Raw genomic sequence first — 15,494 nt, 5'->3', positions numbered from 1 at the left:
CGACGAAATCTCCATAGCATCGTCCGACCCGCGGACCCACTGTGACCAGCGCCAAGTCCTTCGGGAACGAGAACATGAAGACGCTCGAACCACTATCGAGCGCCGGCGCGGAGCGCGCCACCAGTCAGACAGGCGAGCGGGGCCTGCTGTGACCCACCTGGCACCGGAGAGCCCTGGAGGGCTACCTTACGAGGTAGGCTGTCCGGCTTTTACCCGTGAGCTGCGGCAGTTCCAGTGGCCCACTCACCGCACCTTCAAACCTGACGTGGGCGAAAAGTACAGCGGCAAGACCCACCCGTCCGAGTTCCTCAGCATCTACACCATTGCGATGCAAGCTGCCGGAGCCCGCGACGATAAGGTGCTTGCGAATTACTTTCCGTTGGCTCTTAAACCCAATGCCATGTCATGGTTGATGCACTTGCCGGTAGACTCTATTTCCTCCTGGTCGGATTTGTGCAATGAGTTTGTGGGCGCCTTTACTGGAGGCCACCAAGCCCATGGCCAAGCGAGCGACCTGCACGTCATTCCCCAGAAGGGAGGCGAGAGTCTCCGCAAGTATATACAGAGGTTCAGCCGGATACAGTACAATATCCCTGATGTTCACCCTGCCGCCATCATCAGCGCGTTCCATCAGAATGTGCGTAACCGCAAGATGCGCGAAGAGCTGGCAATGAACAAGGTGAAAGATGTAGCAGAACTCTATGTTCTTGCTGACAGATGTGCCCGGGCTGAAGAGGGAAGGAAGTACCCCGGCGAAGACGCCGGCGTGGAAACCGACTCCTCAGATGAAGATACTGCCGCCCCGGCGAAGAAGGGCCGGCGCCGCAACAGGAAGCGCAAAGGTAAAGCCGTGCTTGCCGTCGAGGGATCTGATGACACCGGCTCCACCAAGAAAACCAAGGCAGATGACCCCGGCAAGGAAATTGCCGGATGTGTCGCCTGCCGGGCCTTGGCGGTTGCCGAGAAGCCAGGAAACTCCGACAAGCGATACTGCAAGATCCATCGCACCAAAGGCCATGCTCTCCAAGACTGCCGACAGGTTGAGCTCCTCGCTGAGAAGCAGAGGGCTGAATATGAGAGGCGGGACAAGGAGAAGGGCCAAGACGGTGCTAAGGGGTCCGGCAAGAAGCGTGACGACCAGGCGGGCCGTCGCGGCAAGGATAAACAACAGGAGAGGCCCGCCCGGGGCCGTGACAAAAAGCCAGAAGACGACGATCACGAAGAGGACGACGAATCCGGCGACCAAGAGTTTCAGAAAGCTACAGAGGCCATGTGCGTCGACGGCGGCGCCTCGCTGCATACTTCTCACCGCCAGCTTAAACAGTGGGCGCGAGAGATTACAGCGGCAGAGCCGTCGTTTGATGCCCAAAGGCCGCTGAAGTGGTCCAGCACACCTATCATTTTTGACACTGAGGATCACCCTGATCGCACTACTGCGGTCGGGTGCTTGCCATTGTTGGTTTCACCAACAATATGCAACCTCAAGGTGACAAAGATGCTAGTCGATGGCGGGGCCGGTCTGAACTTGATCTCGCCTGCCGTGATCGAGAAACTGCAGATTCCTAATGGAGACCTCAAAGAGACGGGCACGTTTCAGGGAGTCAACCCGGGAAGAAGCCAACCTAAGGGAAAGGTCACGCTGCCCATGACTTTTGGAAGCAATCTGAACTACAGGACGGAGAGGATCGTGTTTGATGTTGCCACGATCCCCTTGCCTTACAACGGGATCCTTGGCCACCCAGCGCTGGCCAAGTTCATGGCGGCGTCGCACTACGCCTACAACACCCTGAAGATGCCAGGACCTGTGACAATCATCACCATCCCCTCCGATAAGAAAGATGCGCTGATTTGCACTGAGCAACTATACCAGCAAGCAGTTGCAGCAGCTGCCGCCACTAGGGCACTTGCTCCTGCCACTGGGACCCCGGGAGGGAAGAAGAAGAAGACCGGTGAGACCTCGGACACCCACTCCGGCAAGCGCACCTCTTCGGAGTGTAGCGCTCCCGTCGAGGACGTGCCAGAGAGCTCCACAGGCGGAAACAAGAAGCCCAGGGCCATACCGCTGGGAGCCAAGAAGGTTTCTGTCAATGAGGACGGCACGGGAGGGGCTTTCTCCATAAGCTCCACCCTTGACGACAAATAGGAAGACGCGATCGTCACCTTCCTGTGGGCGAATGTCGATGTGTTTGCATGGCAAGCTTCCGACATCCCCGGCGTTCCCAGGGAGGTGATTGAGCACCACCTTGATGTCTGTCCTCATGCGTGGCCCGTCAAGCAGAAGGTCAGAAAGCAAGCTTTTGAACGACAAGAGTTCATCACAGAGGAGATCCGGAAAGTGGAAGCAGTGGGTTTGGTAAGAGGAGTGCTCCATTCAACGTGGTTGGCCAATCTGGTCGTAGTGCGCAAGGCTAATGGGAAGTGGAGGTTGTGTATTGATTACACAGATATCAATAAGGCTTGTCCTAAGGACCCCTTCCCGTTGCCGCGCATCGACCAGATTGTTGACTCCACAGCTGGGTGTGATCTATTGTCATTCCTCGATGCCTACTCCGGCTACCACCAGATCTTCGTGACAAGAGAAGACAAAGAGAAAACAGCATTCATCACCCCATGTGGTACGCATTGTTTCATGCGGATGCCTTTCGGGCTGAAGAGTGCTGGTTCAACGTTTGCAAGGGCGGTCCAGATTCGTTTTGAACCCCAGCTCCATAGAAATATGGAAGCTTATATGGATGACATAGTGGTCAAAACCAAGGACAGGGCAACCCTCATACCGGATTTGCAAGAAACATTTGCAAACCTGCGCAAGATCAATCTCATGCTGAACCCTGAGAAGTGCGTCTTTGGCGTCCCGTTCGGCAAGCTTCTCGGGTTCTTTGTATCACATCGTGGGATAGAGGCCAATCCGGACAAGATCAAAGCTATAGAGCAGATTGAGGCACCCAAGCGAATCAAGGATGTGCGTCGGCTTGCTGGTTGCGTCGCCGCCATGGGCAGATTCATTTCCATGTCTGCCGAGCGCGCCCTTCCCTTTTTCAAGATCATGAAAAAGGCGGGCCTGATGGAGTGGACGCCAGAAGCCGAAGCAGCATTGCAAGATTTGAAGAAGTACCTCTCCTCCGCGCCAATACTAGTTGCGCCTAGGCCACAGGAGCCGTTGCTGCTATACCTGGCGGCAACGAACCAGGTGGTCAGCGCCGCACTAGTGGCGCAAAGAGAGGTTGACGACAAAGTAATGGCAGCGACAGAGCCCGACACCACCAATGCAGAGACGACACAGCCAGTTGAAGTGCCGCCGAAGAAGAAAATGATGCAGCACCCGGTCTACTTTGTTAGTTCCCTCCTGCAGGGAGCTAGATCAAGGTACTCCGGCATGCAGAAACTGCTCTTCGGCCTTCTTATGGCCTCGAGGAAGCTGCGTCACTACTTCCAGGCACACGAGATCACTGTCGTCACTCGCCTCCCTCTGCAACGGATATTGCACAATCCAGATGCAACGGGAAGAATTGTGGAATGGGCACTGGAGCTGTCCAGCTTTGGCCTCAAGTTTGAAAGTACTTCGACGATTCAGAGCCGAGTCCTGGCGGAGTTCATTGCAGAGTGGACCGCAACGCCTGACGAAGAAGCCCAAGAGACTGCTCTCCCCGGCAAGGAGGCAAGTTGCAGTTGGATCATGTACTTTGATGGAGCTTTCTCCTTACACGGCGCCGGGGCTGGCGTACTGCTTGTCGCGCCCACCGGAGAGCACCTCAAGTACGTGATCCAGATGCACTTCCCCAGGGAGGTGTCAACAAACAATACGGCAGAGTACGAAGGGCTGCTTGCCGGTCTTAGGATCGCGGCGGACCTCGGAATCAAGAAGCTCATCGTCAGGGGCGACTCGCAGCTCGTCGTCAAGCAAGTCAACAAGGACTACCAGAGCCCGTTGATGAAGGCCTACGTCGATGAAGTGAGAAAGCTGGAAGAGCGTTTCGACGGTATACAGGCTGAATACGTTCCCCGAGCGGAGAACGATATCGCCGATTACCTGTCAAAACGCGCTGCCCTCAAGCTACCTGTGGAACCAGGTACCTTTGTGCTCCAGCTAACTCAACCATCCGTTGATCCATCAACAGAGCAGAACAAGAGGAGGAAATCAGGACCCGGCAAGTACTTTCCCGCCGAGCTCCCCGGAGCCGCCGGCAAGGATGTTGCCGGGGACACTGAACCCGCCACGGGACGGCTAGCTCCGGCGGAGCGTCAAGCTCTTGCCGTCGAGACAGCCGCTCCCATAGCGGAGGAAATGCCTTTAGTCCTCGCCGTCGAGCCCCAGGCTCCAGCGTGGGCACAGCATACCGTCCGATTCCTCCAAACAGGGGAACTTCCTGAAGAGCAGGAAGAAGCGGAAAAAGTAGCCCGTCGCTCTACCATGTACCAGTTCGTCGATGACGTCCTGTACAGAAAGAGGCCGAACGGTGTGAAATTGAAGTGTATCCCTCGGGAGGAAGGACTGGAGCTGTTGGCGGAGATACACGGAGGCATATGTGGATCCCACATCGGGTCAAGGGCCCTTGCCGGCAAGGCATTTCGGCAAGGCTTCTTCTGGCCCACCGCCCTCCAGGATGCGACGACACTAGTCACCAGGTGTGAAGCGTGTCAGTTCCATTCAAAGAAGCTTCATCAGCCAGCTCAAGCCCTTCAAACCATTCCTCTCTCCTGGCCCTTCTCGGTCTGGGGGCTCGACATACTGGGCCCTTTCCCCCGCGCTGTCAGGGGCTTTGAGTACTTGTACGTTGCAATCGACAAGTTCACAAAGTGGCCGGAGGTGGAGGCAGTGAGGAAGGTCACAACTCAGTCAGCCGTCAAGTTCTTCAAGGGACTAGTGTGCCGTTTTGGTGTACCCAACAGGGTCATCACCGACAACGGCACACAGTTCACAAGCCGCACCTTCATGCAATATATCCAAGACCTCGGCAGCAAAGTCTGTTTCGCTTCCGTTGCTCACCCACGAAGCAATGGTCAAGCTGAGAGGGCAAACGCTGAAGTACTGCGAGGCTTAAGGACCAAGACCTTTGACAGGCTGCACAAGAGTGGAAGGCGCTGGATTGATGAGTTGCCGATGGTTCTTTGGTCGATCAGGACGACGCCAAATCGAGCCACCGGCCAGACACCCTTTGCCCTAGTATACGGGGCAGAAGCAGTTCTCCCCACTGAACTCATATACGGGTCACCTCGAGTGCTCGCTTATGATGAGCTTGAGCAAGAGCAACTGCGGCAAGATGACGCAATGCTCCTTGAGGAAGATCGTCTTCGGGCGGCTGTGAGAGCAGCACGCTACCAGCAAGCCTTGCGCCGCTACCATAGCCGCAAGGTTCATGCCCGAAGCCTTGAGGAAGGCGACCTTGTCCTTCGGCGCGTTCAATCGGCCAAGAATTCCAACAAGTTGACGCCAAAGTGGGAAGGCCCTTATCGGGTAATACGAGTCACCAGGCCCGGCGCAGTCCGCCTGGAGACCAAAGATGCCGTTCCGGTGAGTAACTCCTGGAACATTGAGCATCTTCGCAAGTTTTACCCGTGAGGCGCGGCTTGCCGGGCCCCCCGGCAAGCCACCTTTTGTACAAGCATTGCCGATGATGCATGTAACCCTTTGTACAAAGCCAGGCGCGGACCCTGAGCATAAATAAAGCGCTGGCGCCCTAAGTTATAGCATGCATGCTAGGTCGAGTCTCGTCCTTGGTTAGGGTTGATAGTGCTTAGCGGTGACTAACCCCTAGCTTAGAGGTCGAGTGTGCGTCTCTTTATCTTTCTTTTGTCTTCTTTGGTTCACAGGACACACGGATATCCGTGCCGAAACACTTGGGGAGGAAAAGAAGATGAACAAACCAGCATCTAGCCCCCAGCAAGCCAGCATTGCCGGGGACTGCAAGAGCAAAGATTCACCCACGGCGAACCCGGGTTTCCGGGGGCTGCATCTTCAGATAAGTTCTTCATCCCTTACCATGCATTCCATTATGGACTGAGGTATGTGAAACCTCGTTTTCCCCTAAGCTACCGTGCTCCCATAACTCTAGGCCCTAGGGCTCGTTCCTGGGGCCAAGTTTGGTCGTAGTCGCGGCAGCGAAAGCATGAAACAAGGAGTCAGAACCCGCCTCATCCCTGCCTCCGCCAAAGGCGTGAGGAAGGTCGAGCGAAGTGGGGAGACGGCAAGGCCTGTTGTCGGGCAAGGAAATGTTTATCTTGAAGATATCAAGGATTTACTCCTTGTCGTGGGTTCCACCCGCAAACAAATGACCCAGCAAGCATCCCTTTTTCATTAAAAACATTCCAGGTACAGTCCATAGGGAATGAAAAACATGAATGATGGGATTACAAGTTTTAAATTCAGCTAAGGCCCGAAGGCTTACAAACTAAAAAGAGATAAGGTGCCTGTAATCCCTTTCTTGTCCCTCTCCTCAGGAGGCAGGTCAAGGAGGCGAAAAGGGCAAAAGGGGCGCCTAGGCGAGCTACGGGTGGCAGAAGACACCAAGAGAACATCTCGGTGGCCGTCCGAAGGCTGGATGGTGATGGCAGCGCCGGAAGCAGAGCTCGAAGACGAGGCGGCAGGACGTCAGCACGCGTCGAAGCATCGCTGCCCGCGTACTCCGATTTGACGGCCTTGCCGACCGCCCTCTTCCTCTTCCACAGCCTCCCAACGCCAGCCGCCCAAGGAGACGACCCCAAGAAGTTCAGGGAGCCGGCGACACGGATGATGGGGTCGCCGGTGCCGCACGGAGCGGTGCCCGACACCTAATCGGACCCGTCATCCTGCCGCCTACTACCCTTGTCGTCGCTGCCGCTGTCCTCCTCGTCACTCCCGCCCGAGGAGGAGTCTTCACTATCAGAAGAGCTCTCCACGCAGCACCTTGCACGGGTCCCAAAACACTCGAAGACCTTGACGGAGAGACGGCCACCCTCCATCAGCTTAAAATGGAGAGTGAGCCCCTCCGTCAAGCAGTGGATATGAGCAAACATCTTCCATCCCCGACAAAGATACATCACGTGAGGGGCGGGGAAGTCGACGCGCACCCGCGTGCCGCTGATCCCACAACCCCTCATGTGCAGCTGCAGCGACTCCGGCGGATCCAGCTCCATCTCCCGCGCGAATGGAGTCGGGAGGCGAAGGCGACGGCGAGGCGGCCGGCGCAGCCTGACGAAGAACTCGCAAGGGTCATCCCCAACGTGGCCCTCCATGGGGGGAGGAACTGCTGGCGGAGGCGAGGCCGGCGCGCCGCCCTGTCCTCCTCTTCCCCGAGCGCCTCGGCCTCGCCCATGGCCTCGCCCCCTCCCCCTTCCCCTCACGGCTGGCTCTGCCACCGCGGGTGCAGGAGAAGGAGGGACGCGTTGTCGAGCGGCGACCCACGCCGCCACCGTTGAAGGACAAGGATTCCCTCTCTCCATGGCAGATGGAAGGGGGGAGCAGAAGCTGAAGGAAGAAGGAGATGAAAAGAATGCGGGACGCCATCCCCCCTCCCGCTCTTTATAAAGGAACGGGGTGGGGGCTCGGCCGCCCCGCTCAGCCAATCAACACGCGGAAGGCGCAGGGAACTGGGACCGACCCGCCGCCCCAGCCCGCGGCGGCCCGGTTTCCTGCCTCCACCGTTCGCCACCCCAAGCGCATGAGAGCCACATGGCGGGCGTGCAGGACCGAGGCGACGGGTGAGGCGATCTCTCCCCACCCCGTGATCGTGGGGAGTGGACGCCTTGAAGACCACGCCTCGGCCCCATTCAATAAATGGGCCGCGCCTCCACGCCTCCCTCCGTTTATGGGGAAGGTGCGAACCGCCCCCTTTACTACGACGTGACGCATGCATGCACAGCTCAGCCCCACGCATGCCGCCCACGTCACACACGCCTTCCCATGCCGCGCCACGCGCGAGAAGCATGGGAAGCGCAGCGCGCGAAGAGACTTACCGCGGTAAAAACCGCCCGCCTGCCCGCGCATCGTTTTTGGGCCTACCCCAACGACGCGATTGCGCTTATGTGTGGCCCAGGCCCCGGGGCTCCTGTCGGTGTACAAAAAGAGGGGTACACTTTTTGTACCCCTATAACTGTGCACGGATAGTCAGAGCCACGGGCACCACCACACTAAGCAAGGCAAGGGAGGTGAGCCAAGGTAAGACCGAAGCTCAGGAGAAGCAGAACGACACCAAGACCAAGACCACAAAGAGCAAAGGCGACGAAGCGGACCCCCCCCCCCCGACAAGATCCTTGCCGGTAGGCGGTTTTAGCAAACCCGGCATGACCCTTGCCATGGCAGCTCACCCCACACCTACGGAGTAAGTCACCCTTGAGTCCACTGCCCCCATGGGGCAAGGATTCGGGAGACATCCCCGTGGTAGCATGCAGATCTTTGTGAAGACATTCAAGATCAGATACACCCTTTAGAAGATGATGATCCTTGGCGGGATCCCACCCAAGGAGGACCACAAGGCCCCCGGCAAGAGCCTTGCCGGGGATGACAGCAGGCGCCACGCCAAGACCCTTGTCGGGGCCCCGGCAAGGCCCTTGCCAAGAACACCCGTAGGGCCACCATCAGGCCCACGCCAGTCAAACCTCCACCGCCGTTCGCATGCAGCTGCCGACCCAACCAGCTGGGCAGGCACCTGTGTGGCGGCATGTGGATCTTCGTGGAGACCCACCACTGCGCCATCTCAGCTGCCTGCCTGCCTACATGGCACCGCGGGCGCCGCTGGCCAGGGCGCATGTCGACACGGGAGGGAACGGCGACGGACGAGACAGGGGTCTCCCCCGTCCTCGATAAAGCAAGGACACCTGGGCAAGACGCATTAAATGTGCCTTGTCATGTAATGCAAGGGATAACCTCACATCACTGTACCCTTTCCACCTCCTGTGTGCCACTGTGGCAACCCCTTTCCTATAAAAGGAGGCCTGAGGCGACTAGGAGGAGGATTCGGCTTTTTGGAGCTCCTCACGCCCCATAGCTAGCTCAAGAACACAGATATACAATCCACCAAAGCAGGAGTAGGGTTTTACGCATCCTCGCGGCCTGAACCTGGATAAACGAACTGTGTGCTATCTGTTTGATCCGCTCTTCTCATGACCTCGCGCCCCGCAACCATAGTAGGGATTCTTGTGATCCCATAGGTGTCGTTCCCACTGACATTCACTAACAACTACAAGCCGGATGCCAAGAACACCGAGGAGGCCATCTTCAAGCTACATGAGAAGATCGAGCACCTCCAAGCCCAAGTCTATGACCTTCAAAACCAAAACTGTGAGTATGAATATAGATTCAAAAGAATGAGTTTGGCTACAGATTTGCGGATTCCAGAGACTCGATCATCTTTCTATGATGGTGAACCTATGCCTTGGAAGATGGATGACAAGCTTGCATCATCAACAACACCTCCATAGTCTCCTCCAACAAAGAAGAATTGAGTATCGGGGTATGGGCACTCCCCTTGGCAACTGCCAAGCTTTGGGGAGGTGCCCCGGTATCGTATCACCATCACAACTCCTATCTTTACCGTTTTTCTTAGTTCGATCCTATTAGTAGTATCTTGATCTAGTAGAATAAAGTCTATGGCATGATCTAGTTTTGAGTTTTGCTTTATGATCTCTCTATGTAATCGAGTCCGTGAGCTATATATAATAAAGATTATTGTTGAGTCAAGGGCTTGATTATTTTGCCATGATCTTGGGTGAATAAAAGAAAAGAGAAAATAATAAAAGAAACAAAAAAGTTCATATTGATCTTATTGAGAGTAATGACTTCGCATAGAAAGAGTATGATGATTAAAAGTTGTTGGGAGTTGGCAGACATAGCTTTGGTCATTGTTGCAATTAATAAGAAGTAATAAGGAAATAGGGGTTTCACATATAGATATATTATCATTGACATCTTTTATGATTGGGAGCACTCATTAAAATATGACATGCTAAAGAGTTGATGTTGGACAAGGAAGATAACGTAATGAGTTATGTCTTTCTTATATCTGAGATAAAGTATGTTGTCATGGTTCCTCTAACTTGTTGAGCTTGCCTTTCCCCCTCATGCTATCCAAATTCTCAGCACCAAGTAGAAATACTACTTGTGCTTCCAAATATCCCTAAACCAGTTTTGCCATGAGAGTCCACCATATCTACCTATGGATTGAGTAAGATCCTTCAAGTAAGTTGTCATCGGTGCAAAGCAATAAAAATTGCTCTAAATATATATGATTGATTTGTGTGGGAGAAATAAGCTTTATATGATCTTGTGATGTGGAAGTAATAAAAGCGACGGACTGCATAATAAAGTTTCATATCACAAGTGGCACTATAAAGTGACGTTCTTTCGCATTAAGATTTTATATATCCAACCATAAAAGCGCATGGCAACCTCTGCTTCCCTCTGCGAAGGGCCTATCCTTTATTATTATCTTCTACCTTTTGCAAGAGTTATGGTGATCTTCACCTTTTCTTTTTCATTTTATCCTTTGGCAAGCTCAGCATGTTGGAAAGAACATGATATATATATATATATATATATATATATATATATATATGTATGTATGTATGTATATATATATATATCTAATTGGATGTAGGGGAGCATGAACCATTATTGTTGACATTACCCTTGAGGTAAATGGTTGTGGGGCAAAACTATAAGCCCCTATCTTTCTCTGTGTCCGATTAAAACTCTGTAACCACAAGTATCGCGTGAGTGTTAACAATTATGGAGGACTAAATGATAGTTGAGTATGTGGACTTGCTTTTTAGCTCTGACATAGACTCTTTTCGATGTTAGGATAAATTGCAATTGCTTCAATGACTGAGATTATAGTTTGTTGGAGCCCAATAAGGTTTATGATTTATACTTTTGCATTGTGAATAGGTCATCACTTGAACATAAGTAATTATATGATAAAACCTATATATGTTGCTATTATAAGAATAATCATGATGCCTTCATGTCCGTATTTTATTTTTCTATCGACGCCTCTACCTCTAAACATGAGGACATATTTATTGTTATCGGCTTTTCGCTTGAGGACAAGCGAGGTCTAAGCTTGGGGGAGTTGATACGTCCATTTTGCATCATGCTTTTATATCAATATTTATCGCATTATGGACTGTTATTTCACTTTATATCACAATACTTATGGCTATTTTCTCTTATTTTACAAGGTTTACATAAAGAGGGAGAATGCCGGTAGCTGGAATCCTGGTCTGGAAAAGGAGCAAATATTAGAGACCTATTCTGCGCAACTCCAAAAGTCTTGAAACTTCACGGAATGTCTTAAAAGAAATAAAGAAAAATCCACGCCAAAGATGAAGGCCAGGGAGGCCACACCCTGCTCACGAGGGTGCCCCCCCTAGGGCGCACCCCCCTACCTCGTGGGCCCCATGGTGGCTCTCCGATGCCCATCTTCTCCTATATGAGTTCTTTCGATGAGAAAAAAATTAGAAGGGACTTTTCGGGATGAGACTCCGCCGCCACGAGGTGGAACCCTTGCGGGTCCAATCTAGAGCTCTTGCAGAGCTGTTCTGTCGGGGATACTTCCTTCCCGGATGGGGAATCATCACCATCGTCATCACCAACTCTCCTCTCATCGGGAGAGAGCAATCTCCATCAACATCTTCACCAGCACCATCTCATCTCCAAACCCTAGTTCATCTCTTGTATCCAATTCTTGTCTCAAAGTCCGGGATTGGTGCTAGTAGGTTGCTAGTAGTGTTGATTACTCCTTGTAGTTGATGCTAGTTGGTTTAATTGGTGGAAGATCATATGTTCAGATCCTATATCCATATTATTACCCCTCTGATTATGAACATGAATATGCTTTGTGAGTAATTACGTTCGTTCCTGAGGACAAGGGAGAAGTCTTGCTATGAGTAGTCATGTGAATTTGGTATTCGTTTGATATTTTGATAAGATGTATGTTGTCTAGCCTCTAGTGGTGTTATGTGAACATCGACTACATAACACTTCACCATTATTAGGGCCTAGAGGAAGGCATTGGGAAGTAATAAGTAGATGATGGGTTGCTAGAATGACAGAAGCTTAAACCCTAGTTTATGCGTTGCTTCGTAAGGGGCTGATTTGGATCCATATGTTTCATGCTATGGTTAGGTTTACCTTAATACTTTTGTTGTAGTTGCGGATGCTTGCAATAGAGGTTAATCATAAGTGGTATGCTTGTTCAAGTAAGAACAGCACCCAAGCACCGGTCCACCCACATATCAAATTATCAAAGTATCGAACGCGAATCATATGAACGTGATGAAAACTAGCTTGACGATATTCCCATGTGTCCTCGGGAGCGCTTTTCCTATTATAAGAGTTTGTTCCGGCTTGTCCTTTGCTACAAAAGGATTGGGCCACCTTGCTGCACTTTATTTACTTTTCTTACTTGTTGCTCGTTACAACCTATCTTATCACAAAACTATCTATTACCACTTATTTCAGTACTTGCAGAGAATACCTTGCTGAAAACCGCTTATCATTTCCTTCTGCTCCTCATTGGGTTCAACACTCTTACTTATCGAAAGGACTATGATAGATCCCCTATACTTGTGGGTCATCAGGGGGCGTGCCCCATGAGGACGGCCGCCCCCCTCCTCCCCTCCTTTATATACGGGGAAGGGGGCACCCCATAGACACACAAGTTGATTTCTTAGCCGTGTGTGGTGCCTCCCTCCACAGATTTCCACCTCGGTCATATTGTCATAGTTCTTGGGCGAAGCCCTACATCGGTAACTTCATCATCACTGTCAACACACCGTCATGCTGACAAAACTCTCCCTCAACGTAAGTTGCATCTAGAGTTCGAGGGATGTCACCGAGCTGAACGTGTGCAAATCGCGGAGGTGCCATGCATTTGGTACTTGATCGGTTGGATCGCGAAGACATTCGTCTACATCAACTGTGTTACTTAATGCTTCCGCTTCGGTCTACGAGGGTACATAGACACACTCTCCCCTCTCGTTGCTATGCATCTCCTAGATAGGTCTTGCGTGATCGTAGGAATTTTTTTGAAATACTGCATTCCCCAACAAACTAGTCTCTGTTCATTGTGCAACTCCTGTTTTGAGTTACTAATTTAGCAACTAAACCGGTATCAAATACCCAGGGGCTACTATGAACACTAGTAAAGTACACATCAATAACCTGTATATCAAATGTACCTTTGTTCACTTTGCCATCCTTCTTATCTGCCAAGTATTTGGGGTAGTTCCGCTTCTAGTGACCATTCCCTTTGCAGTAGAAGCACTCAGTTTCGACCTTTGGTCTAGCTTTGGGCTTCTTCACGGGAGTGGTAACTTGCTTGCCATTCTTTTGGAGTTCCCTTCTTTCCCTTGCCCTTTTTCTTGAAACTAGTCATCTTGTTAACCATCAACACTTGATGCTATTTCTTGATTTCTACCTTCGCTGATTTCAGCATCGTGAAGAGCTCGGGAATCATTTTCGTCATCCCTTGCATATTATAGTTCATCACGAAGTTCTAGTAACTTGGTGATAGTGACTAGAGAACTCTGTCAATCACTATCTTATTTGGAAGATTAACTCCCACTTGATTCAAGCGATTGTAGTACCCAGACATTCTGAGCACATGCTCATTGGCTGAGCTATTCTCCTCCATCTTGTAGGAAAAATACTTGTCAGAGGTCTCATACCTCTTAACACGGGCATGAGTCTGAAATATCATTTTTAGCTCTTGAAACATCTCATATGCTCTATGGCGTTCAAAACATTTTTGAAGTCTCAGTTCTAAGTCGTAAAGCATGGTGCACTAAACTATCAAGTAGTCATCATACTGAACTTGCCAAAAGTTTATAATGTCTGCATCTGCTCCTGCAATAGGTCCGTCACCTAGCGGTGCATCAAGGACATAATTCTTCTATGCAGCAATGAGGATAATCCTCAGATCACGGATCCAGTCCGCATCATTGCTACTATCATCTTTCAACTTATTTTTTCTCTAGGAACATATCAAAAATAAACGGGGAGCTATAACGTGATCTATTGATCTACAACATAATTTGCAAATACTATCAGGACTAAGTTCATGATAAATTAAAGTTCAATTAATCATATTACTTAAGAACTCCCACTTAGATAGACATCCCTCTAGTCATCTAAATGATCATGTGATCCATATCAACTATACCATGTCCGATCATCACGTGAGATGGAGTAGTTTTCAATGCTGAACATCTCTATGTTGATCATATCTACTATATGATTCACGTTCGACCTGTCGGTCTGCAGTGTTCTGAGGCCATGTCTGTACATGCTAGGCTCGTCAAGTTTAACACGAGTATTCCGCACATGCAAAACTGTCTTGCACCCGTTGTATGTGAACGTAGAGCTTATCACACCCGATCATCACGTGGTGTTTCGGCACGACGAACTGTCACAATGGTGCATACTTAGGGAGAACACTTATGCCTTGAAATTTTAGTGAGGGATCATCTTATAATGCTACCACCGTGCTAAGCAAAATAAGATGCATAAAAGATAAACATCACATGCAATCAAAATAAGTGACATGATATGGCCATCATCATCTTGTGCCTTTGATCTCTATCACCAAAGCACCATCATGATCTCCATCGTCATCGACTAGACACCTTGATCTCCATCGAAGCGCCCTGGTCGCCTCGCCAACTATTGCTTCTACAACTATCGCTAATGCATAGTGATAAAGTGAAGCAATTACATGGTGATTGCATTTCATACAATAAAGCGACAACCAAAAGGTTCCTGCCAGTTGCCGATAAATTTTACAAAACATGATCATCTCATACAAAAACGTATATCACATCATGTCTTGACCATATCACATCACAACATGCCTTGAAAAAACAAGTTAGACGTCATCTACTTTGTTGTTGCAAGTTTTACGTGGCTTCTACGGGCTTCTAGTAAGAACCGTTCTAACCTACGCATCAATACCACAATGATGTTTCATCAAGTTTGCTATTTTAACATTCAACAAGGACTGGCCGTAGTCAAATTCGATTCAACTAAAGTTGGAGAAACAGACACCCACCAGCCACCTTTATGGAAAACAAGTTGCATGTCTGTCGGTGGGACCGGTCTCACGAACGTGGTCATGTAAGGTTGGTCGGGCCGCTTCATCCAACAATACCGTCGAATAAAAATAAGACGTTGGTGGTAAGCAATATGACCATCATCGCCCACAACTCTTTGTGTACTACTCGTGCATATCATCTACACATAGACCTGGCTCTGATACCACTGTTGGGGAACGTAGCATGCAATTTCAAAAAATTTCCTATGATCACGCAAGATCTATCTAGGATATGCATAGCAACGAGAGGGGGAGAGTGTATCCATGTACCCTCGTAGACCGAAAGCGGAAGCGTTAGCTTAACGCGGATGATGTAGTCGAACGTCTTCGCAATCCAACCGATCAAGTACCGAACGTACGACACCTCCGAGTTCTGCATGCGTTCAGCTCGATAACGTCCCTCAAACTCTTGATCCAGCAAAGTGTCGAGGG

This window comes from Triticum aestivum, chromosome 3A (genome assembly GCF_018294505.1).
Source record: "Triticum aestivum cultivar Chinese Spring chromosome 3A, IWGSC CS RefSeq v2.1, whole genome shotgun sequence".
NCBI classification, from domain to species: domain Eukaryota; kingdom Viridiplantae; phylum Streptophyta; class Magnoliopsida; order Poales; family Poaceae; genus Triticum; species Triticum aestivum.
Note: the sequence above shows the minus strand (reverse complement) of the source record.